Below are 9,897 nucleotides of genomic sequence, written 5' to 3'. Positions count from 1 at the left end.
CTTTCTCTTCTCCAATCCCGTTCCGAGTGGGAAACTTCATGACTGAATGATAGGAAGAAGGGACTGCCTTGAAGGCATGTATTCCTGTTCTTCCCATGATGGCATTATAGGTTGAACTAGCTTTTACCACCACAAAGTCCAACATCTGCGTTGCTTGCCTTGGTTCCGTACCTATGGTGGTTGGCAACTTGATTATCCCTTCTACAGGACATTCTACTCCAGCAAATCCATATATCGGCATGTCGGTTGGTGTCAACTGGGAATCATTATACCCTATCCTTAGAAAGGCGTCATGGAGCAAGATATCCACAGAAGCACCATTATCCACAAGGACCCTCTTGACCGGGCTATTTCCTATTATCGGCGTTATGACCAGCGGGTCGTCATGAGGAAACTTGACTCCCTCTAGGTCAGAATCATCAAAAGCCAATGTTACTTCTGTCCTGGCCCTTTTCGGGGCTTCTCCAACAATATGCATAACCTCTCTAGTATATGCCTTTCTGGAATTTTTGGACAATCCAGCAGCAGTTGGACCCCCAAAGATCGTGTTTATCACAGGTCCTTGAGGGCGTCGCGGTCCTCTAAAAATTGCATTTATAACCGGCCCTCTAGGTTGGGGATTCCGCCCCTGATCATCTTGGTCCCTCCTACGATCTTCAAAGTTCTTCCTTCCATTATTATTTCTGTCCCCTCCATCTCCAATATACTTATTCAATCTTCCTTTTCGAATCAAAAACTCAATTTCATCTTTCACTTGCCTACACTCATCGGTGTCATGGCCAAGATCCTTGTGAAACCTGCAATACTTGCTCTTATCTAGCTTGGCGGGATCAGCCTTCAAGGGCTTAGGCCAGCGAATATCTCTATCTTTCTCAATCTCCATCAAAATCTGACTTCTAGGAGCATTCAGCTTAGCGTATTCAGTGAACTTTTGCCCAGGTCCTCCCTTCTTGGGGGTTGAATCAGGGTTTTGTTCGGTTCTAGGATATTTGTCCTTTGCAATATATTCTAAATCAGTTTTCCGCTTCTTGCCTCCAGTGGGCTCATTACTTACTACGGTCTTTCTCATACTTTCTTTAACCTTGATATACTTCCCTGCCCTCTCTTGGAGCTGCAACATGCTTTCAGGGGGACGTTTGGCCAAGGACATCTTGAAAAACTCGTCCCTAGTTCCTTGTTGCAGTGCTATCATAGCTACCTTATCATCAAGGTCCGGGACTTTTAAAGCCTCTTTTGTGAAATGATTCAGGTAATCTCTCAGGGATTCCTTAGCTCCCTGCACAATACTCATAAGAGATGCTGAACTTTTCTCATGGACTCTCCCGCTGATGAATTGCTTAATAAAAGCTTGACTTAACTCTCTGAACGATCCAATAGAGTTTGGGGGTAAGCGACTGTACCATCTTTGATCCATACCCGACAGGGTTTGAGGGAAGGCCCGGCACTTAATAGCGTCATTCACGGGTTGCAGCAGCAGTGCATTAGAGAATGTCCTGACATGGTTAGCGGGGTCTCCGGTGCCATCATAGGCTTTGATAGTGGGCATCTTGAATTTCCTTGAGACATGGGAATTCATTATTTCTTCTGTGAAGGGTGGAGTTGGATCATCAGGATCTCCAAGGGGAAGGAGATTGCTTGGATCAGTTCTTGGGAAGACAGCCCTTCTTCATACCGGACCATCCAGATCTATGACAGGAGGAGGATTTCTCCCCCTAGGAGGTATCTGGGGTCTGGTGGCCTGGTGAGCTTCCAAGTCACGCCTCAGCCTTTGGATCTCAGCCTCATGAGCCTTTATCCTTTCCCGCACTTCCTGGGGATTCGCCCCTTGGGTGCTTCGAGGGCGTTGCCTTCCATCGGCCATCGGCTCCTTGCCTGGACGTCTCCTTCTTGGGGCCACTTCATCATCCGAAGATTCGGAATCTCTCTCAGTGTAAGGACCAGAAAATTCCCGATCCTCAGGGATAGGAGCCAAACCTCGTATATAAGGGGGCGATTGCCCTCGTGCTTCACTTCGCCCAGCATATCCACTTCCTCCAACCTCGGGGTAAAGGGGCATCCCATAAGGGGGGTTAGTAGTAACAACAGTTGAATATTCATACCCGACGGGTCGAGAATTCACAGGTATATGTACTTGTTGAACTTGAGGATTCGTATCTTGAATAATCGGGGGAGTCGTCCCTTGTGGCTGAGGTTGAGTTGCCCCTATCTGGGTTTCCGCTTGAGTAGATGCATAAGTTGAATGGGGAGGAATCTCTACGGTTGACGAAATCACCTGAGTTGTCCCTGATGGTGTTCCTTCCTCCAGAGCTCTAATTGTTCTCCGTGTTCTCGCCATGGTTGTTGTTGCGCGTTCCCACAGACGGCGCCAAATGTTATGGATAAAAAACTAAAGTTATTATTTGTTGTATTTATTACTAAGATTCGGGAGCTCAAGGCCTTTAATGGCTGCTCTCGTGTTTCGTAGCTTAATTCTGCCTTTACGAGATGCCTACGTATCTCTGTGAATTTAGAGAATCAAGCCAAAAAACGTAGTTCTGATTTGTGGGATGAGGCCCCTTATATAGATGTTGGGAGTCCTTGAATTGGACTTGGTATAGGAGACTTGGTGGGCAAGTCTCATAATTAGAATGGACTTTGGAGTTCTAGATAGTAGGAAACTGAATCCTTATCCTTTTAGGTCCCCTTGAGGCTAATCTATAAGGATTTATATCCTTATCGGGACTCTTCTCAATAGCTGACTTTTCCCTTATTAATTAATTACGAAATTAATTAATAATCAGGGCTTTTTGGGCCTTCTTTATTCCATCAAGCCTGATCTGGTCCATCAGGCTTAACCTTTCTGGTCTGAATGTCATATATCTTTTTATTGGGCCTAGCAGCCCATACCTTGTACAATTAGTGCAATATTTAATTATACAATCAAGATTTATTTATCTCTATCAGATACATACATGGTAACATTTATGAAGCCAAGTTTTCAACAAGTCATTTTGATAAATCAAAATGATTGGACACGGAGATTAAGAAATATGTATAAAGCAGTGAAAAAGAGAAAGAAAAGTGGGTGAAGTGGCGGGACCCATTGATTTTTAATGTATAAAAGAAAGATAGTGGAAATATGTATAAAGTAGTGAAAAAGAGAAAGAAAAGTGGGTGAAGTGGCGGGACCCATTGATTTTTAATGTATAAAAGAAAGATAGTGAGGTAAAAGTAGTGTGAAAAGGAAGAAAATGTGGGGAAATAAGGAGACTCATTGATTATTTTTGATAAATTTTGAAATGTAAAGAAATGAATGGAACATCCAAAAAAGGAAAGTGTAAAGAAATGAAAAAGATAGGGGGAGTAATATTTTTCTTTGTATTTCTCGTTTTAGCGTTTATTTTGAGAAATTAAAAAGTTCGTTTACAAAACTGTCTGTAAATAGTGTATTATTTGTTTTTCCCTCGTAAATGATATATACTTCTGATGTATTATTACTCCATTTGATGAAGTAGTTGGTCCAAGGGTATCTAAAATTTCCAAAGTAAGACATTTACCTGACATTCTTTTGGATAAAATTTTATTCGACCTCTCTATACTGATGATTATATATGCTCAAACTCAATACAGACGTCATATTTTACCATGTTGAATACTAGTTGTTTATACTCCATTTTTTAAATATGTCCAAGCTATATTATGACGTCATATTTATTTTTTACATAAAAAAATCAGTCCCCCATCTTATTACTCTCTTTGTCTCATATTACATGTCTTGTTTTGAATTTTATGTAGTTAAATTGACTAACTTTTGATTGATAATTAAGAAAAATTTATGTATCATTTTAAAAAATTAAAAAATATATTTTAAAGAGTATTAGATATATTTTCTAATAACATAAGATTTCAAATTTAATTAATAATAAATGAAATATAATTTGCGGTCAAAATATGATAAGTGTGACTATAGATTAGTGCAAAGAAGACACATAATATGAGATGAAAGGAGTAGAATATGTCCATGCTCCATCTTACCATTTTCATTTCTAATTTTGATTTAATTTTATAAATTATATTATCTGCTCCAATTTGATAATGAAAATATTAAGGGTGAATTTACAAGGTATTAGGAAAGTGTCATTGAAAAATATTTTTTTGATATTTTTCTTATTATTTTTTTGTCAAAAAATAGATCACTTTGCTGCATAAGTGTGTTAAACAGTGCCCATAAATATGTCATGTAGAACGAAAAAGATCAAATATAGTGCATGATAAAAACTTTTTTACTCAAAGAGAATCGTCATAAATATTTGTGAAATTATCCGATTATATATTCTTGAACGAAGGATAATCCAATTTCAATCACATTATTTTATGACACATAATTTCTAAAATTCTGCATACGCCACTGATACCACAAAGTAAAACATTTACAGATTTAATAAATTTTCAATCTTAAATTTTGACAAATTTTAATCAGTTACTCTCTCAATTCACCTAATTATTATTGTTTCTAAGAGAATGTTCGGTACGTATTTTAAGATGAATATAAATATAGTTCTATAACTTCTTCTTTTTTAAATCTGAATAAAAATAAAATATTTAAATTTTAATTTAGAAAAAAAAAGAATTCTAAAAAGAGTTATAGAACAATATATTGCATTCATCTTAAAATACGTTGTATCGGACACTCTCTACGATAATAATTATGTGGGATGGAGGAAATATCTTTAATTCATCAATTTTAAGTTGAAAACAGCTAAAGAAACGAAATAATCGAATCTCTACAACAAGAAGGATCGAATCGAGTCAATAGTCATTGTTGGCTCATTGATTTGAATGAATACGGAGAGGCATAACATTCCCCTGCAAGTAGGCCAAGTAGCAGAGTGTTTTAGAGTAAATTCAACAGCTCCCTTAAATATACTCTTAACTCCAAATATAAGAAATATGATAAAAAATTATCCTCCAACAGTGTTTTAGGGGTTCCTTATATCACTAATACACGTCTCTCATGCCTTATCTTTAAGGAACTACAATTCATCCCTTATTTTATTTTTATCAATAAAAATTTGATTTCTCTCTCTTCATTTTAGTTCTTTTCTCTCTTTTTCTTTCATACCTCATTCAAATTTATTATTATAATAATTATAAGGAATGAAGATAAGAATCATTGTTGGAGTTTAAATTAAAAATTATGTCTTAAATCACTAAGAGTTAATATTTTATAATATTTATAAAGAACTTATTAAGAGACTGTTGGCCATGCTTTTAGATAAACAAGTCTTACAATGTGAAAGAATATATGACAACACCAAATTCATTTGGTTCCATCTCGTGCTTCTTAATGTTCCTTGGTAAACCCCGGAGAACACGTGTATAGAATAATACTCTCTCTTCCCTCCCATTTATTTACACTTTCCCATTTATTTACACTTTCCCTTTTTTGGATATCCCTTCCAATTATTTACATTTCAAAACTTTTCACAAAAAAATAAGGTTTTTATAATTTTTAAAATAACTACATCCACTACTTCTCTCCACTATACCAACTTTATATATATAATATTAATCGGCCTCACTACTTTACTCATTTTTTTAACTTTCCTCCACTATTTTATCATTTTTCTTAAACTCCGTGCTCCACCCAAATATAAACATTTGAGAGGGACGGAGGGAGTATTATTTACATAATAGGGCAGTCCATATTTTTAGCCTTCCAGAACCCTATTTCTTTGCCTTCCAGATTCATCATCATATTTCAGATTATACAACTCACGTAGTATTATTAGTAACAAATCAACCGATAATATTAATCAACTAAGATCAATATTTTGTACATATTCGGAAAATAACTAAATTTTTTCTTCCTGAGTTCGATTCTCGAGCATTCAGAATTTTTTTAGAACGTTATGGTCATTTGTAAAGCAGATAAATTAAAAAAAATACTAAATTTTAGTATGTCAAATATTTTTTCAAAAAATCGGACTAAATCGATATTATTTCGACATATTTCGTCGGGACTCAATAGACCGAATTTTTTAAAGAATCAGGACCGAACCGAACTGAACTGAACTGAATTAGTAAAATTCGGCTCGATTTTTCAGTTTCAATTAAATTTTGTTCTAAATAGACTAATCTAGTCTACTTGCTAGTATATTCTTAATACAGTGTCCAAAATATAATTGTGATACATGTTTGGTAACATTCGTCGTAAAAAGTTTCTAGGTTGAACAGTCAAAAAGCAAAAAATAACCGCGTGAAACATGATAATCAGTTGAGTCAAGGTCAATCTTCGATGGCGGAGGAGTGTTTTTCTTCTTTCCAATCACCAATGTTCTTCGGAACTTTAAAGTCAACGGATTTTAACATGTCAAACATGTTAATTACATTACGGTCTATACGTGCCCAAGTGCATACAATAAACACTAAATTTTATGAGTTTGACGTATTTTTATTGGTAGAGTTGTTATAAATACAGAGGAGTCCATCAATATTTATATTTAGAGGACCAATCAAAATTTACCAAATTCATGGTAGTTAGTGTTTATTGTGTGCACACATTAGAAAAACTGTTACAGGCAACTTTTAAGATATACTCCCTCTGTTTCATTTTATCTGTATGACTTTTCTGCACATGTATTGACCGTATAGTAAAAATTATCATTTTTAAAATTTTTTTTTTTGTAAATAAAAATTTAAGTTATATATATATTTATTCAAAAAAATAAAATTTTAAAGATTATAATTTTAACTATTCAGTCAAAACACTTAGAAATGAGTGCAGAAAAATCAAAACACTATTAAAAAGAAACAGAGGGAGTATTGTTTATTATCTAAATATTGAGTTCTTTACAATGCCAGTTGTTACTAAAAAGGTGTTCAATATATTCTGCACAATCACCTGAATTATCTGGTTTTTCTTGGTCAATAATTCAACTATTGAATTATATTACTACCTTTTTGGCTAATTATTAGTATATATACAAAATATAACTTAAAATTGTGTTTTATTTGAGATGTCAAAATGTTTCAGCGCCGTGGAACATGCAAAGTTTCAACTTTCAATAATCTAGAAGAGAACTTCCAAAAGAAAAAATATAAGTCTTCGGACACTGCCATAATCTGTATTCCCCTGATTTTCCTATTTTTTTAATATTTTTTTTATTATGTGTTCATAGAAAATAATACGAAAATTCATAATTTTTGTATGTTCTAATTGATTTAGTCTTTCTGTATGAAGGAGCTGTAGCCCTGATCGATATTCTTAGTTTGTGATATTTTTTTTTTTTATCGTAGATAACTTGCAGCCGCTATTTTTCGGGTGCGCACTGGGTAAACTCTACGGACTCACGCAATAGTCTGCTACTCAAAAAAAATACCAATACTAAACTATGAACATAATTTAAAAAATAAATTTAATTTAATTCTATCATAACCATCATGTTTTGACATGTATCATGCTTGATTTCATTTTCAGTCTATTAATTTACTCGTTTACCTAGACGCCGTGTTTTTTTAATTAACCCCTTACTCCCCAGTTTTAATTAGGAAAGAAAGCAATTGGATTGTGAATAAAGTATTTTCACTTGCGTTCATAATTGTGCTCCCTGATTTTTAAAAGGAACGAAAACAAGTGGTAATAAATATAAATTTTAGAAATTTTCACTGCAAAAATGAGATTAAAGTACTTTATTTCCTTATAACTTATATCCTTCCCTTTAAAAAACTCGGGAGGGAGGCCTAAATTCGTCCGATTTAAATTCGTCGATTTCCGCATTCTGTTTTGTACTCCACCAATATGAATTTCGACTCATTGTTATATAAATAAATCGGACTAGGCGACGTGTTAGCGCTAACGTGTTAAATTGGAAAGTTATAATTACCGAGTTAGCGAGTTGGATACAAAAGGAGTCAGTGGTAGAGGAATTTCATACGTTTAACATCTAAGTATATACAGGGTGTATGTGTTAACACGCTAATTGTTTACTTAAAACGGAGACAGATGAGGTGGACACAAAAGTGGGGGTTAGTGAAGCAAAAAAAGGTCAATAATGCAGGTGAATCAAGTCCAGCATTAGGGTCCCAAAATGTAGGAGCTTTGTCAAGAAAACTTGCAAACATCAACATTGATTAGCACTAAATTAGTAAATTATGTACGAAACGATAAAGTGGGTGGTGCTGTTAGGTTGAGTTGGCTCACTTGGATTACCTACTTTTTGTGTCTAAACATCAACTTTGTTTCTGATCGTAGCTACCAATGGGAAAGAATTAGAGCTGGTTAATAAGCTGGTTAATTGCACGGGCCTACCCGGAATCGACTCGTACGGAAACCCGAACCGGGTTATTTTAAACCCGCGCAATTCACTTAAATATACGAACCGCCAATTTCGTTAGAGGCATTCACTCTTCATCATTTCTTGAGTCGTAGTAGCACGCACAGCCCGACTCGCCCGCACAGCCTTAGTATTCGCGTGCGGTTACAATTCATTATTTTTCAGTGTCCAACCCATATGCGGCCAGCACGGATGACACGGACCGCACAACTGGCCATAGAATCTGAAAGTGAGACCTGGCTTTGCGGTTTACAGTTTATACCTAAAAAAGGAGGTGAGTTTGATAATTTCTCCGTCCATTTTTAATTGTTGTTCGGAAAACATTCATATTAAAAAAAAAATCACAGGCAACCAAAATCTATCAGTCCAAGCCCTATTAATCTAACAAGGTACTAACTCCAATGCAAATGCTAGTTAATCAAGTGATTTGACATTAGATTTTCACCCACTACACAAACAAACCTGAGACTGAAAGAGTTGATTAGGTTAGGGATAAGCATATTCTAATTGTGTTAGCTAGCGCCTAGTGGTGATGATGGACTTTTTATTTTCTGTAATTATTGAGTTTGTTGAAGAATTAACAACGCATAGGCTTTATAATAATGGTGAAGGGTGTTTTTATTCAATATTAATTTGGTAAAATGTTGAAATGCATGATTTTCCTTCATGTTTCATGACGCTGAGATGTAGACAACTTAAACATTAACGGTGTCTGGTTATTTTAATCTGTATGACATTATTTGCTTATTTTTATTTTTTAAGTTGGGAGATGCTAATAGATTGTTTGATGACCTGCAATTCTATGAAGTTCAGAAGAACGACAAATCTGTCATAATAAATTTCGAAATTATCAATTTCCCCTAGTTTAATGCAATTTTTTTCCTTCCCTCCACCCTAGTATCAAGACTTGTGCCAACTCAGTTATGGTTAACAAGATGATACAACTCTTGATAAAAAATCTTGATAAAAAAAGATTTTTAGTTAGAGGTCTCCATAACATATGTACCCATCAAACAGTTTCAACTATGTTTCCCACTTCCACTAGTCACCTCCAATTCTAACCTCATTCTGGCACACCAGACATTAGATAGAGCTATGTATCCAAATGTCACCTCCAGCACTCTTATCATTAGAAGCAAGACCCTTGTGGAGTTTCCTGCACAGATAGTAAATTAAGCTGCTGTGTATCCAAATGACACCTCCAGCCCTCAAACATCATACAAAACTGGAACCATATAGGGTTTTCTTGAGAAAACCCACCCAGCCACCTAACTCTGACATGACCGGTAGTGACAGATCACTCTATATAAATATCATATGAATGAGAAAGCATCCTAAATAGCATATATTAATGATAACATTCTAAACTATGACCTGTTTGCTAGAGCCAAGACCCAGTTAAGTGTAGCCGCCACTTATAGGTACCAGCCGGCAAAACTACAAGCCACCTTATTTGGGTTGTAAGACAGCTTAGGCATACTGATTGAGCAGCAGAAAAGGCTTCAGAAATGCAAAATCAAGGTCAATATAAAATCCTAGAATTATAGTTGTTAATGAAAATCTTCAATTACTGTTGGTAACT

Source organism: Apium graveolens, chromosome 1, assembly GCF_009905375.1.
Source record: "Apium graveolens cultivar Ventura chromosome 1, ASM990537v1, whole genome shotgun sequence".
NCBI classification, from domain to species: Eukaryota; Viridiplantae; Streptophyta; class Magnoliopsida; order Apiales; family Apiaceae; genus Apium; species Apium graveolens.
Note: the sequence above shows the minus strand (reverse complement) of the source record.